This window comes from Myxocyprinus asiaticus, chromosome 28 (genome assembly GCF_019703515.2).
Source record: "Myxocyprinus asiaticus isolate MX2 ecotype Aquarium Trade chromosome 28, UBuf_Myxa_2, whole genome shotgun sequence".
In the NCBI taxonomy this organism is placed as follows: domain Eukaryota; kingdom Metazoa; phylum Chordata; class Actinopteri; order Cypriniformes; family Catostomidae; genus Myxocyprinus; species Myxocyprinus asiaticus.
The window spans coordinates 380,285-398,123 of record NC_059371.1 but is presented as its reverse complement, the minus strand read 5'-3'; positions in this window follow the sequence as shown (position 1 = coordinate 398,123).

Below are 17,839 nucleotides of genomic sequence, written 5' to 3'. Positions count from 1 at the left end.
AATATACTCAGCCACCAAAGCGCCCAGGGGAAGCACAACACTCGACCGTGCGAGAGTGACCGCTGATATGCGCCGTAAAATCCAGCAGCGTAAGCGAAAGGTGAGAAGACGAACACAAGCAAGTATTCGGCTCCGAAGAGAAAATCTGAATGAGTGGTGCACGCCATCTCCTTTTATACCCGTATGTCCGGGGGTGGAGAGCGGCATGCAAATTCCACTCGCAAATTCTCATTGGCCTTTTCTATTTTAAGCAAAGGTGATTGGAGCTCTCAAGATCGAACCCCGACACAACGTCGAGTGAGTGACAGATAGGGAAACTTCACATTATGCAGGACAATTTTTTTTAAGTGTACCCATGGATGGAGAGTGCATGCATATCCAATGTTATTCTGCTAATAAAATCCTGTAGGCCTATCAACTTTTTAACAGCTGGAAAAAGCCATTTGAAAGGGAACATAAAGTTAATTCTAAATAAAAATAAACTGTACCTTGGGTGGCAGTGCTGCAGAAGTCATGAATATTAATTATTTTATGCACAATAAGAGATTATTTTAAATCACCCATTTTGATCAACAGTCATTCTTAATGATCTATTCAATCACTCAAATAGATATTTCACATAATATGGTAATTTTATCTCTACATCTGCCACTATCAGTCTTGGGATTTTGTTAGTCAGTAGATGAACACATAGATCAGCAATTTAATCAAGAACATGACTGATTGGTCTAGTGCAGTGTTTCTCAACTGGTGGGTCATGGCCCAAAAGTGGGTCACATGTCTATTTGGTCTGGGTTGTGGACAGCAGGGAAAGAACAATGCCATGGTTCTCCCATCGAAGATTTTTTGGGGCGATTGTCCAAATGATAGCCCATTTAGGACTACCGAAGCAAATTTAATGAAAATCTTGCATTCAGCTAAAGGCTTCTCATCTGCACTGCAATATTTTTCGCGGTCCGATTAAAGCTTTCGCGCGAGTGTAATGGAACTAGCTCGCGCGAGTGTAATGGAACTAGCTCACGCTCGTGATCTGCTCTGCTCTCTGCACACGCTCTCAACAACCTGGCTTCCCTTGATATTGTGGTGCACACTGCGCAGACCTCAAAACTGATGAGACCCATTTCAATTCTAGTGAGACTTTTCTAATTTAAAGCATTACAGAGGAAGTCAAGTCAAACCTTTCAAACAGCAGGCAGCCCATACATGCCAAACAGGACTGAGGAGGAAAGAGCAACACTTTGCTATGTGCTAAAAAAATTTTTTAAAAAATTATTATACCTCATCACCTTTACATAATTGTTTCACGGTATTGTAGTAAAATTAACTGTTATATTTCGACAAAATGTTATAGTTTCATATGAAATAATCTATAGGTAGAATCTATTAGACCTCATTTTTATTTCAACAGTGGCAGATGTAGTTAAAGTTTCAAAATGTGTTTTGGCTAGTACTTCATAAATACTATAATTTATTATTATTATTATTATTATTACTATTAGACTAGCTACATTGACCTAACCATGGTAATGAGGAGCATTTTCTCCTGTGTAATATGTATGTTCTATATGAATGATGTTTGAAATTAGGAAACAAACTGGATAATAATAGGCTCATATAAATAAATATGCACCAACTGCGCTGTTTTATAAATGATTTCAATGTAAACGTGTGCTAGATAGATGTCTTTTGCGGCTTGTTTGTGTTTTTAGATGCCATGTCAAGTTTAAAAGAGCTTAAACTGTTAAACGTCTCAGGTTGAGACACATATGTTTTGCTCTTTTGTGGCGCTGCGTATAATTTTAGTGCAAAGTTTTATGAGTTTTCGAGAATGTTTAGGCCTCAAAAATGTGACTCGTTTCATATCGAACTTTGTCAGGCCGCCACGGACACGCCCTTCAACGAAAACTCAAAGATTTGCAATTTAATATCACCAAGGCCTTTAGATTAAGACTGACTACATATAATGTTGATCTGATTAAATCTCTGGGAGAAGTTTGTTAAAGTACAAGACCTGGAATTGGCTGTTGCCAGTAGGTGGCGCTATGACTATAACTGAATATTGGCACGAAGATGTATTCAGGCCGGGACTATTATCAAACATGTGAAGTTTGGGGCAGATTGGACATTGTATGTATGAGTTATAACAACTTCCTGTTTCATGGCGAATCATCGAACTTTGTCAGACCGTCACGGCCACGCCATGCAGTGAAAAGCATCACCAAGGCCTTTAGATTAGAATAACCAAATATGAAGTAGATCAGATGAAATCTCTAGGAGGAGCTTGTTAAAGTACAAGGCCTGGAAATGGCAAAAACTGAGCAAAAATTGAAGAGAAAAATCAAAATGGCTGACTTCCTCTTGAGTTTAGGATATGGGTCCAAGAGACTTTTTTGTAGGTGTAGGTGAAACATAGCATAAAGCGCACATCGTCGAAAGTTTGTAGGTGGCGCTATCGAGCCATTTTGCCACACCTAATTCTGAAACCCATATCAGATGTAAATTTTCACCACTTTTGATGCGTGTTCAAAGTTTCATGAGTTTTCCGGTATGTTTAGGCCCTCAAAAATGCGATTCATTTGGGAAAACAAAAAGAAAAAATACTACTAATAATAATAATAAATGCCTACAAGAACAATAGGGTCCTCGCACCACTGGTGCTCGGGCCCTAATAATAATTGTGAAAAAAACATTCCAAAAACAATAGGGCTTTAGCACCTTTGGTGCTCGGGCCCTAATAATAATAATAATAATAATGAGGGGTCCCCCTGTCACAGGGGGACGTAGAGCCCTTGCAAAATGTAGCCAGAGCAAACTGGCAAACATTTGAGATGTGTCCTGAGCAGGAGTCAGAAGCAAGAAGCTCAATATGGTTAACGACAAAAGATTAATTGTGTTATTTTAACATTATGTTGTTTGGTTAGAATGTATACTTTCTAAAATAAATGCTCTTTTTTAAAAATAGATAGGTTGCTAAGTTTCCACCATTAGAAAGAAACCAGAAGGTCTAAGAAATAATGGTAGCGAGCTGAAACGATGTAAAATGCAAGTCCATTGATTAGAGATAACCAGTGCAAATAATTTATGGACTCAGAAGAGATAGCAAATGTGTATAAAGCTAGAAGTATGGAACAGTGATGGCAGAACGGACAGCTGGCCTTCTCAGGTTTATTGGTTGCTCAATAAACTATTACCTTTGACATCTGGAACCCCTGACTCTGAGAGTTTTCTTGCAAAGAGGAAAGAATCTTCAACAATTTTCCACGACATATCTTGGCGACCACGAAGAGACCGGAATCAAGGCCAGGAGAGTGGAGGAGCCACGAAGGGTCGGCTGGCACGGATTGCACAAAACCACTGGCACCAAAACTGAGGTAAGCACTTTGCTTAAAAGGTGTTTTCGTGTGATCTGATGTAAGTCTGACCTAGTAAGTGGTTGCTCTGCAAAGCCTTGCCGGTCCGAGCCTAACTAAATTACTAATTGGCTAAAATAAAGAGTGGGGTCCAGATTTCAAATATTGTGCATGCAAATATAAATAGATATTGTAAGTGATTTAAAGTGTGCCAAAAATTCTGTGGATGTCGCTCTCAGCAGAGCCCCAGTGATGAAGGGGAGCCTGCACTAAGTCAGAGGCCCTTAGCTGGCTGAGGGGGGTGTAATCTGAGGATAATACTGTGCCTCAAAGCAGCACTGCTGAGAAACCGGGCATTTACAGATCATACAGAAGCAGCATGAAACCCAGAAGTGGGTCCTCCCAGAAGTGGGATATAAAAATCCTATATAGGTTGCCAGAAGTGGCATTAAAGAAGGTTTTGAAGTATTTAAAAGCCCGGGCTGAGCAAAGTTGAGAGGTTTTACTGAAAATTTTTATATGTGTTTTGAAGTATGTGTGACATTGACCGCATTGTCTGCTTGTATGTGCTGCTGGTTTTGATTATACTGTGCTTATGTTGGCTGCGTTGCGTGCTTTTGCTGATTGCGCTAAATTGTGTTGTGTATGCGAGTGTGTAGTTAAATGTGCTGTAATATAAAGAAACAGGCGTAAACTGTGTATATGATCAGAACAAAATGGATAAATGAAAAGTAGTAAAAGAGGTTAGAAAAAGTATTCCAAAAACTAAGAATGTTCCAACTATCGACTATTTGGACACCATCCAAACTGTAACTGGTGTGATCCAGACAAAGAAACACAGTTGTTGTTAAAGAAATAAAAAAGCGCCTGTTTCTTGATCTCTTTCCTCCCCTCTCAAAACTAATTATGCGATGTGAGGTCCCTGAGAGGGAACGAGGGAGGGGTGGGGTGAACAAGCTGCGAGGAAAAAAAGGCAGATAAGCTAAGTAGTGTGTGTGTGAATCCAGGGAAAATAATGATTAAATAGATAAGCACAGAATATAATTTTCTCTTCTTTCCAGTGTTCCCAACTAAGGAAAAATGCAGAGACTAACAAGTTATGAGAGAGAAGAGGTTCCCCAAAGGCAAGATGAAGCTGAAGAAGAATTAGAAACGACATTAATAGAAACCAGAGGGATCAGTAATCACTTCTGGAGGGAATCGGAGTATGTGGATGTTACAGGAAGCAGAAATGAACTAACAGAGCAAAAGAAGAAAGAACCGCTGAAAAACTTGGTCAGAATTACAAATTTGAAGGAGATAGAATATGAATGGCCATGGGTAAATTGGACAGCAATAGTATGCAAGCATTTAACAGTGGAACCATTGGTAAAACAATTGGAGGGTCTTTACATGTTAAGCCCAACCCAATGGGGACAAATGAGGGTAACAACAAGAAAACCAATCAATTTAGTATACATTCCTTATCTCAAAAGCGAAATTCCATATTACAGAATCCACACAACAGAAAAACCAGGAGAGGGAGGAGCATCTGTCCTGAAGAATGTGACCCTTTATGTCAGTTCAGACATAAAGCCAGTGCAGTGGGAAAGTAGGGTGCTGTTCAGCAGGAACAGTGATGGAGAAATGATGCCAGTCTACACCACGAATGGAATAATAGGAAAGGTGGAAGTGATGATTGGCATAAGAGCAGATAAGACATGTGTGGATGGAAATATATGGAGGAAAGAGAAGACAAATAAACTAAACCAGTAACTTACTCTTGTAAAAATACAGATGATTATTAGCATCTAATTGTTGTACTAATAATAATTTTCTTTATTTATCACACACATATACAGTGAAATTATTCTTTTTCACATATCCCAGCTAGACTGGGGTCAGAGTGCAGGGTCAGCCATGATATAGCACCCCTGGAGCAGATAGGGTCAAGGGCCTTGCTCAAGGGCCCAACAGTGGCATCATGGCGGTGCTGGGGCTTGAACCCCCAACCTTCTGATCAGTAACCCAGAGCCTTAACCGCTGAGCTACCACTGCCCTCTTACTAATTGAAGTATGCAAAAATAAAAAGAAACTCAACTGACGTAATAAGTGAATTATACAAAAATAAAAAGAATCTCAACTGATGTAATGAATGAATTATGAAAAATAAAAAGTCCAACTGTTGTAAATAATGAATGAGATATGTAAAAATAAAAATAGAAGGAGAGGAAGAAGAGGGAGGGGGATACTAAATAAAAATGAGAGGGAAACTTTAATTAACTTCCTTGAACCCTTTCATTTGGAATGTTGTGATAGAAGTGAATTAAATGTTTCTGTGACTTTATGGGGAGGGTGTCAAGTGGAATTAACCCCATTTCTCACTTTTATACACTGGGCAGGAGGAATAACTGCCACAGGTCGCTGGTTTGCTGTAGAAGAGCCATGGAGCTTTGATATAATAACCTTAAGAAGAGACATTATCTGGATGCAGAATAACTCATGCAGGTTAGGAGCAGAGAAGACACCTACAAGACCACTGAATGAAAAACAAATAAATGCTGTTTTAAAATATTTGAGAAAAACTAACAAAATTCCTTAAAAAGAACAGTAACAAGTCCTCAACCCAGCAAAAACCCAGGGGAAGTCAGGGGTCGGATACTTTTAGTGGTCCTTGTCTGGCCAACCTGTTGAAGACTAGGCCAATAGTGAAAATAAGCTGAGGTTAAAGGGGTTAAATAAACATAAAAAGTTTATTTTAATAACAGACAATAATGGCATTGACACCTGTGGAACAAATATGCACAGAATTTCCAGTATGCGGAGAAATCATAAGGAAGGTGTCTAGGGAATGGGAAAATAGAACAAAAGGGTTGAACACAAAATGGCCAGCAGAGGGAACGTCGTGGTTACTTGTGTAACCTCTGTTCCCTGATGGAGGGAGTGAGACGTTGTGTCAATGTAGTGACACTAGGGGTCACTCTTGGGAGCCCGAGACAGCTCTGGTCTTTGATAAAAGGCCAATGAAAATTGGTGAGTGGTATTTGCATGCCACTCCCCCAGACATACATGTATAAAAGGAGCTGGTATGCAACCACTCATTCAGGTTTTATGCTGAGGAGCCAATATAAGGTCCGGCCATTTCAGCGGGTAGTTCAGCGTTGTGGCAGGAGGGACACAACGTTTCGTTCCCTCCATCAGGGAACAGAGGTTACGCAAGTAACCACGACGTTCCCTATCTGTCACTCACTCGACGTTGTGTCGATGTAGTGACACTAGGGGTCCCTATACGAAATGCCACAATTGGCTGAACTGTGTTACGTGAACTGCCGGTGTGTGGTGGGCAGACTACTGTGTGCCTCATAGCCAGCACACCAGGTCGACACGTAACCTCCCCCAACATAGTTATGAGTGTCGAACGGCCCTTTGGGGATGTCGACTACCCAAAAGTTAGAGACAGGCTTAACCCAGTCATGGCCTCTTTTCCCCTTCACTTTTTCCGCTCCCTAAAAAAGAAGGGGGATTATCCGACTGGACCGCCAGGTCTAGGCGGGGGGTGTCCCTCCCAAGGGGAAGACACTGCGGAGATCACACCTCGCCCAAAGAGAGGGGGGGATATTTAACTGGAAGAATACAATCACATGGTCTTTCCAACTATGTGGAGAGTCTTCAAGGTAGATCCTACCCAACGGGGGAGGAGTTACTACAAACATGGAGACTGGGGCAGAGGGGCTCTGCCCAAGGAAACCACAGTTTGCCAACAGGGAAACGAATTAGCGGAAGATATACATCACATGGGATTAGCCTTACAGGGAACCGCCACATGCGGAGCACCTACCCCAGAACAGGACTCTTAGTTAGCACGTGTACTGAGCTGGCAGCGAGTCTCTCCAAAAACTCGACTGCCACAGGGCTCGGAGGAAGTCAACCAGGGAACAAAACTTGTGAACACTACTGGGAATTAATGGCACACGTCTTCTGCTCAGAAGGAGGTGGAAGGCGCTATGTGCAAGCGATACACCCGGCCGGCTATCCCGGGCTTATCCGCTTGTATTGCGTGCCACTACCTGGGATGAAACCAGTTCCACCTGGAGGTTGTAGAACCTTGCAAAGGTGTTGGGTGATGCCCAGCCTGCTGCTCTGCAAATGTCTGTTAGAGAAGCACCCCTGGCCAGGGCCCAGGAAGCCGCTACACCTCTGGTAGAATGGGCTCGTAGCCCTACCGGGGGTGGCATGTCCTGGGCGTGATATGCCATAGTTATGCCATCAATGAGCCGATGGGCGATCCTCTGCTTGGAGACAGCGCTTCCTTTCTGCTGTGCACCAAAGCAGACAAAGAGCTGCTCAGAGTTCCTAAAGCTCTGCGTGCGATCCAAATAGATGCGTAAAGCGCGCACCGGACACAGCAATGACAGGGCAGGGTCTGCCTCCTCCTGGGGCAGTGCTTGCAGGTTCACCACCTGGTCCCTGAAAGGGGTCGCAGGAACCTTGGGCACATAGCCCGGTCGGGGTCTCAGGATCACGTAAGAGTAGCCCGGACTGAACTCCAGGCAAGTTTCACTGACAGAGAATGCTTGCAGGTCTCCTACCCTCTTGATGGAAGTGAGCACAGTCAGGAGGGCAGTCTTCAAGGAGAGTGCCTTAAGTTCGGCTGACTGCAAAGGCTCAAAGGGGGCTCTCTATAGACCCTGAAGAACTACAGAGAGGTCCCATGAGGGAATGAGGTGTGGTCTGGAGGGATTCAGCCTCCTGGCGCCTCTTAGGAACCTGATGATCAGGTCGTGCTTCCCTAAGGACTTACCGTCGACTGTGTCGTGGCGTGCTGCTATGGTGGCAACGTACACTTTCAAGGTGGAAGGGGACAGCCTCCCTTCCAACCTCTCCTGCAGGAAGGAAAGCACTGATCCGACTGCGCATCTCTGGGGGTCTTCCCATTGGGAAGAACACCACTTAGCGAACAGATGCCACTTAAAGACATACAGACCGATTAGGTCTTCTGCGTCCCGTCCAGGGGCCAGACATGGAGATTACAAAGGTCTGGTCGCGGGTGCCAGATGGTGCCCCGTCCCTGAGAAAGAAGGTCCTTCCTCAGGGGAATTCGCCAGGGGGGGCTGTCGCAAGGAGCGTGAGCCACTTGGGCATGCGGCGTAATCAAACAAAAAGGCAACAAAAGATTTTCCACCCGGCCCTCCTCCGGGGATGGATTGGTCTTCTTACCAGCTCCAAGTGAGTGGGTTCCTTTGTCCTTGGGTCACCCGTCTCAGGGGCGCTTTGACGACCTCCGTGGGTTCTCAGGCACCGACTGTGAGACGGGTGGCGGGAGTCCCCAAATCGCCCCCATTGCTAGCCGCGCTGGCCTCATACCCGGAGTTAGAAGGACTGAGGCGGGGAGCCGCTGGGGTGGCTTGCTTTTTTATGAAAGCAAGCCGCAACTGCAACGTTGCCATGGTCATGTTCTTGTAATGAGAACATGAACCATCCACAAACGTTGCCTCCGTGTGGGTCACGCCCAGACACGAAAGACAGCGATCATGACCATCCGAAGTTGAGAGATAACGACCGCAACCAGGAATAACACACAATTGGAAAGACATCTTTAAAAAGACGCATCTTTAAAAAGACGTTCCGTGTGTGCCGCTCTTTTTAGAGAAATATACTCTTTTAGAGGAAAAGGCACTATCACAAAATATACTCTCTTTGTTTTCTGCCAAAGCACCCAAGGGCGTTCTCTGCAGTGCACCAGTGCAGAGGAGGGAGAAGCCGCTGAAATGCGCCGTCAGATCCAGCAGAGGTGAATGAACAGTAGAATTCAGCTCAATGAGCATGACCGTTCGGCTCCAAAGAGAAAATCTTCATTGGCCTTTTATCAAAGACCAGAGGTGTCTCAGGCTTCCAAGAGTGACCCCTAGTGTCACTACATCGACACAACGTCGAGTGAGTGACAGATAGGGAACATTTGATGTAGCTATGTGTAGAGAAATTGAGGCATTAGTAAAACATCATAAGGCAAAAGACAAAGTAAAAAAGAGGGAAGAGAAAAGAGACAAAGAGAGAGGTATACTACAGCTGTTTAAATATCGTGGAATACAAATACTAAGAAATGAAAAACAGCAAAAGAGAGCATTGGATGATAAACATGAAGAAAAAATGGAAAGGCCTCCGCCCTATGCTCCACCCCTTGAGCAAGTTGAAAAGTGCCAAATGCCTGTCATAAAAGGATCAATGGAAATAAGAGGTGAGGTAGAGATAAAGGATGATAGGCAAGAAGGGATTAATGAAGAAAGAGAAAGGGAGGCATCAATTTATGAAGAAAAAAGGGGTTCAAGAGAAAGCGTGGGAGTAATAAAAATGGAAGAAAGTGCAGGGAGGTTTTATTCTCAATAGGAACTACTGCAAATAATAACAGGAGTAGTGGCAAAACAGAATGAAGAAGGTGAAAGCGTGTTAAGGGAAGAGTTCATACCTGAGGGAGAACTGGATGAAATAGTAGAGGGTCTATAACATGAGTTAATAAGAACAGGAAAGAAGATGTCAGAAGAAAAGGAAGCTAGAAGAAAATCAATGAAAATTGTCTTCCTGAAGAAAGACAAAAGATGCTCAAGATCAAGAGTCCCCTCAAGCAGCCTTAAGAAATAATATAAATGAGTGTCAGGCAGACTGCTAATTGAAGATCTGCCTGAAGAGAAACTGGAGTGGCAGAGATGTCAAAAGGGCAGACTGATAAGGAACACAAGCAACATGGACCTAGCTGGTGATTGTTTAAGTGACAGATACCTGGGTAAAAAAGATAATGATGAGCAGAGCTCTCTGAGCCAATCCAGTGATGAAGATTTCAGCGATGGGGATCCAGCAAGTGAAAAGACAAAGCAGTGTCCTATTTTAATAAAAGGAAAACAAGAGCAATATGTGCCATGGGCCAACCAGGATCTAGATGGACTGATAGCTTGACTTCCAGACATACATGAAGGGGCAGGGAAATGGATTAGAATGGTGGAGGAAGAAATGATGGGGAAACTTCTGACTATTGGAGATATCAAAGCCCTGCTAGCTAAGTGTTTGGGAGGCGCCAAGATGAATGAGATTATCCATGAAGCAGGCCTGGGACAGGCAACTGATAACACAGGAGTTGACGGAGTTCCTTTTGCTGCACTAAAATATGGACAGCTCTAAGAAAAGGCTACCCAGCACGAATGGATCCAAAATCACTGCGAGGAGAACCAATAGGTGAGACAGAAATCCCCACTGCCTACATCCAAAAACAACTAAGAAAATGGAAGCAAGAACTGGAAAGAGACCCGGAGAACGATGCAGTGATGACAACACTGTTCAGAACTGCCATAGTAGATGCTATGCCCCTGTAAATGTGCCTACACCTGCTGCTCATCCTGTATTAATGCCCCCTGTGCCTGTCAATCAGAATGTAACACCAATATCTGGAAGTGCCTCACAGCCACCAGCATCAGTGGTAATATATGTAAAACCAGAACAGCCAAATAATAGAAACTGGAACAGACCGCCCCAAGGAGGAAGAGGAAGAGGGCGACAGAACAACGGCCCAAGAAATTATGGACCCCCAGGAGTATGTTGGGGATGCAATCAGCCAGAACACAGTAAAAAAGACTGCCCTGTTAATCCATGGCTAAATAACCAGTCACCAAGCCCAAGCAGTAACCCATGGCAGCAAGAATACCCAGCTCAAGCGCAAGGTCCACTCAACCCATGGCATGGACCACAACAGGGCTACTAGGGCTGCCCAGAGGATCCTACGGGGAGGGGTCAGTTTCCAATGATATCATCTGATGCGGATCAAGAACCTATGCTGCAGGTTAAAATATAGGGCAAAATAACACCAGCTATGCTAGATACTGGAGCTACGTTCACATGTATGAGTCCAGATTATGCCTCTCACCTCCCCAAGTCTGGAAAATATGTAAAGACGGTAAGATTCTCGGGACAAACGCAGCTAATTCCAATGACGGCTCCAGTAAGCATACGAGTAAAAGACACAGAGATAAAAATTCCCATTTTAATATCAGAACAAACACCTGTCAACCTGTTGGGGAGAGATGCTATATGTAAAATGAACTTACAAATATGGTGCTCTCCAGAGGGAATATTCATAGACAGTAGAGGAATCAAACAAATGGTTGTTACAAAACCCCAAGATCTCCAAGAGCCCCAAGCCAACATCTATTGGTTAGGAGGTTTAGGGAAAGGGATAGTGGATACAGTAAGCAAATGGGTAAAATACATTGAAGTGCAGCTCTGTGAATCAAGTGTACCAAAAACTGAATATCACTGTACCCTAATATATGATCAGAGGAGGGGCACACAGCTTGAAAAGAAATGGCTAGATGACACAAAAGAACAAAAAGTTCCCTTACACTCACAGGACATAATTGTGGGGCCAGAAGCAGCTGCAATGCAAATGGAAAAAGTAGCTTTATTGAAAAATGGTTCCAAGTATCAGACTCAACTCCACGTTACCTTATATGTAAGTAAGGAAAGTCAGCAAAAAGAACTAGGACCAATGATGAAGAGAGCAGAGCAGGTAAAATGGACAGGAACAGATAATCCTCTGATCTTCGAATCACCAAACAGAACATACTTAAAAATCTTGTGTGCTACTAATATGATAGGTACTCCAAGGGTTGTGGTTACTACTAAAGAAAAAGAAAAGCCAGAATCAAAAACAGCTGAATTAATGATGGAAATGGAAAAACAAGTACCAGTTAAAGTATGGTCTCAACATGACACAGATGTAGGTTTAGTGAAATCTGCTAATCCAATCAGAATTAAAATCAAACCAGGAACACAACCACCAAGAAAACAGCAGTATCCATTAAAACAGGAAGCTGTAGAAGGTATTAAGAAGACTATTGAGGGATTACTTAAGGCAGGAGTACTGATTGAAACATCCAGCTGTCGTAATACACCCATACTACCAGTTGCTAAAGCAAATAGGTCAAAATGGCATTTAGTGCATGATTTGAGCGCAGTTAATGAGGTAGTGGAAGATTGGCCCGCAGAAGTTCCAAACCTGCATACGCTGTTGACTAATGTTCCACCTGCTGCCAGTTACTTTACTGTGATTGATCTGTGTTCTGCATTTTTCAGCATTCCTCTAGCAGAAGAGAACAGACACCTTTTTTATTCACCTATCAAGGTAAACAGTATACTTACACTAGAATGCCCCAGGGATTTAAACATTCACCACATGTGTTCAACCAAGCACTGAAAGCTGATTTAGAAGATCTCAGACTTGACAGCACATTAATACAATATGTAGACGACCTGCTGATTTGCTCATCAACAATAGAACAATGCCACCAAGATACTATCAAAGTGCTTACTAAACTGGCTGAGGGGGGCCACAAGGTCTCTAAAGAAAAACTGCAATACTGCTTACCACAGGTAGAATACCTAGGATGAATTATTGCACACAAAACCAAGGCTATATCACGCAGTCAGTTGGAAGGAATTAGTAAAGCACCTCAACCACAGACAGTGGGGCAGATGATAACCTTTTTAGGAATGACAGGGTTTAGTGCTGACTGGATAGAAGATTATGCCATCAAAACGGCCCCATTGAGGGCATTGATGAAACAAACAGGACATCAAAATCTGCGAGCTCAATTGACATGGGATGCTGATGCATTGATAGCATTTGAATCATTGAAAAAAGAGCTTCAGACAGCACCTGCTCTAGCAACCCCAGATTATACCAAACCAATTCACTTGTATGTAACAGACAGAAGGGATGGATATGCATCAGCAGTTTTAATGCAAGAAATCTGTAGTAGAAGGAAAAACAACCAATAGCTTACTACAGTGCCAAACTGGACAATGTAGTACAAGTTTACCCACCATGTTATCAGGGGCTTGCTGCAGTATACTAAGCTTATGACAAGGCCTCTTCTGTGACAATGGGGTACCCGGTAGTGATTTACACTCACCATAAAGTTACAGAATTACTGGAACAAGGAAGATTTGCGTTAACCCAAGCTAGGTGTTTGACATACTCAACGCTGCTAACCTACCCAGACGTTACCATAAGGCGATGCACAATGGTAAATCCAGCCAATTACATTCCTCTAGAAGGAGAGGGAACACCTCACGAATGTGTAATGGAGTCCATAGCTTTTGCTCATTTAAGACCAGACCTAGAATCAACACCAATCAATAATGCAGAAGCAGACTATTTTGTTGATGGGTAATGTTTTAGAGACCATCTGGGGAATCATGCTGGGTATGCCATTGTCAAGAGAGGAGATAAGAATTTTGTTCCAGTTGTGGTCCAGCATTGTGAACAACCATGCTCAGCACAACTGGCTGAACTAAAAGCACTCACTGAAGCATGTCTGCTGGATAAAAACAAAACTGTAAATATTTATACAGATTCAGCTTATGCACATGGAGTATGTCATCTATTTGGAGCAGTCTGGAAACAAAGGGGGTTTAAAAAAAGAGATGGCACTCCAATTCAGCACAATGAGCAGATCATTAAACTAATTTCAGCAATGATGCATCCAAAGAAATTGGCTATAGTTGAATGTCAAGCTCATAAGAAAGGCAATGACTTTGTCATCCAAGGTAATAATGAAGCTGACTCTGATGCCAAAAAAGCTTCAGGATGTCAAGTAGCAGTAATGGCAACATCAAGTGTGTTCTTATGAACACACACTCTGGCAACACAGAGGTGCAAGTAGAGATGTAAATGGTATATGGCGGTCCCATGAAGGACACTTGATTGCTCCAACAGCACTTCTTAATATTCTAATCTCAGATGCGCATGGTTTTGACAACTGCGCAAGGGGGGAGGTGATTAGAAAAATAAAACGACAGGGGTATTGTTCTCCATATCTACAGGCAATGGTAGACTAATTTTTAGCTGAATGCGAAATCTGCGCTAAACATAATGTCAGGAAGGGCACATCTGCACCAATAGGTCACATACCAGTTCCAGAAGGATGTTTAAGCATCTGGTAATGGATTATGTAGATATGATAAAAGCAATAAGAGGCAAAAGATACATGTTGGTAATAATAGACAGATTTAGCAGATGGGTAGAAGCAGTACCATCAGCAGATCAGGGAGCACAAACTGTGATCAAATTTCTGACCAGAGAAGTCATTCCAAGATTTGGAATATGAGTGCTTTAATAGATCCCAAGGAGAAGAGGATATGGGAGAATTTAGAGGAAATTGTGCAGTACAGTGGCATCTAAACAAACAAATGTTCAAGCAGGAAAAAGTTTGAAGGGGACGTATATGAAACAGCAACAATAGAGACAAATAGAGACAATAGAGACAAATTTCACAATAATAAAAGGTACGAGGTGTGTGGGCAGACTCACAGGAGATTGCCTTAGAAATTGTGAGAACCAGACTCTAGCTTCCCCTGTAATAAGAATATATGAGGAACAAACAGCAGCAATAGCAGATTACTTTTGGTTATGTGGAGGAAGACAGTTGAGAGCTATACTACCACAAAATTGGAGAGGAATATACACCAGAGTAAGGCTAGTGCAAGAAGTAACCATGTTAACATGGGACCCCCAAGAACTTGAATCCCAGACTATACCCAGAAACATTGCCCAAAAACCAACATAGAGTAAAGAGAGCATATAAGCCAGACCCTAATGTCTACTTAGATGCAATTGGACAACCCAGAGGGATACCAAAGGAATTTAAAGCCAGAGATGAGATAAAATCAGGCTTTGAATCTATATTTTTATGGATAACACCCAATAAGAATGCAGAATGGATTAATTACAGTTATTACAATCAACAAAGATTCATTTATTACACTGATGAAGCACTGAAAGCTTTAGGAGAGCAGTTAGCAGCTACAAGCAAAATTACATGGCAAAATAGACTGCACTGAATTGGCTGTTGGCAGAAAAAGGAGGTGTATGTGTAATGTTTGGAGCTGACTGTTGCACTTATATCCCAAATAATACAGCACCTGATGGCTCCTTTACAGCAGCAATGAAGAAGTTGCAGAATTTAAGAGAGGAAGTAACTGCAAATGCAGGCAGTGACCAACAATTTGGAAACTGGTTTGATAACTTATTTGGGTCATGGAGACAATGGCTAATTAAAGTAGGAATAATGATAGCCACAGCATTTGCTATTTTTATGTTATTATTCTGTTGTGTTGTGCCTTTTCTCAGATCAATGATGGCTAATGTGGCAGCCAAACAGATGGTTAATGTGTCTGTGAGACAGTCCGGGTTTTACATTGTGACCACAATGCGTCCCATAACCATAGGTCCTGGACTGGACGAGCTGGGCGAATTTTAAGATAGTAGGGAAGGGGAGCCTTTTTATTTTTTGACTCTATTTTTACTTCATATTGTTTCTGACACTGAGGGAGTTAGCATATTCATTGTATTTTCTTTTATCATAAAATTTGGTAGAACTCTAAGATGGATAGAGTAGGCAGGAAGATAGAGGGTGTTATGTTTGTTATTTTGGCATATACCCCTTCCTGAAGTTATTAGTCATGTACTATTTCACTCATTAAGTTTAGTTATCAATTTTTAATTATGTTTAAATTTTTAATCAAGTAAAAAGTCTGAATTATAATAGAATGCATTATGATTAAATAAAGTATTTTACACTGAAATATATATATAAAGTTTTGTTAAACACTGAATCAACAAATGCCAAGAAGAGATGAAGAAAGGATCGACAAGCACCTCAGTGCTTAGCAACAAGAACAAGACTCTACTGGAGGTTTAAAAACCCACTGTCTGCATCAACACCACCAGATAGCACTCCAGGCTACCGGAAATGTCTGCGAGTTCCTCTAGCATCGTAGGACATATTTTAATGTAGAACAATTTACTAATATTTTATGTTGATTTACTAAAATAAGTGTAATCACTGATATACTCTAAATCATGCAAGGCTAAGATTACATGCACATGCTTTTACAAGAAATTTATTTGTCTGTAATTGATGTAACCCCCAAGAAACAGTTTAGCTAGGGAGGTGAGATCTTTTACTCCATGACTTGTATTGGTCACCTGACAGGAATGAAGGAGACTGACTTGTGAGGTTGCACTCTGGGAAAGGGTAATAGGGATGAGACTATGAAAAGTCTCAAAGGGGGGATATATATGGTATATTTTTAAGAGTGTGCTGCTGACGTAATTGCCTCAGCCTGGATGAACATTTAGTAAATATATTATTTTTATACAAAGTGACACAACTTTTTTAATTATATTTATCAATGGGACACGGCACTACAGTCGCTACAAAATCATACAATATTATTAAAATAAAAATAATATATAATAGACCAACTGCCAGTTAGCATGCCAAGTGATGTGGCTTCCGATTTCTCACGTGTTGTCCATTAGAGGCAACACCTCGCAACAACACCATGATGTGCCAAGCAGCAATATTCTAATACATATGGCATGCATAGTTCACAGTTAGTGGTGGTTTGGGACAATATTTACTGAAAATTGAGACAAATTTGCAGAGTGATCCCAACTCTAATTCTAGCTGATGGGATTAAGGCAGTAGGTTACAGACGATGGGGCAAGTAGACCAATCAGATGAAAGGGGCATTTCAGTGTCACTCACATGTGCATATCAAATATTCAAGGTGTAAACTAATTTTTAAACACTGAAGGAAATTGTTTTAAGCCTTTTTTCCCCCAATCTCTTTATTCCTTTTTAAATAGAAAATGAAATGTTCAACAGGAAATTAGTTTGTATCTACTTATTTTATTAATCAGTGTTAAAACCAATAAAAAACCCCACATTTTTAGTTTTTCATTTTTGGGTTAAAAAAAGAAAAAGGAATGGATGCAAAAGTAAACGGGCCCCAAAGCTACCTTGTTAAATACAAAGAAATGAATGTATTATGATGTTTCTTTTAACAGCACAAATCACAAATTAATTTATTAGGAACGTTACGCCAGCAGAGAAGGCTTTGCTGGCCCTGAGAAACTGCCACTGGCCATATACGAAAAAATACAATTAGAGTTCATATATTTGAGCATTTATATACACATTTAAATTCCACAAGTGTTTAAAAAACATGCTACATATATGAAAATTGTCATTTTTGTCATATTGTCATATTCTGTATATTGCATATATCTACTGTACATAATTGACATTTTTATATCAGTAAAAACATTTATGAACACTTTCAGCATACAAGTGTTCAGCATATATTGCCATTTTCAGATTTGTAGTCTACTGTATTAATAGCACTTCAAGTTCTAATCACATTTTATTACACAACTTATGGGGATTTTAAGTGAATGTAAGGGATTCTTTGTATAAATGTGGGTTTTGTGTCTCATTCTCAGCATGCAGGGTGAAGATTGAACACTAGCTGTGATGTATGTGTGCTGTCTGCGGTCTGTGAATGTTTAGAAGGATGTTGATAGTGAACGCACAATGTGGAGGAGAAGCTACACTGTTATTATGGAAATGATACAAACATCATAACATATTCCTTTTTTTGTAAACTTGTTAAATACA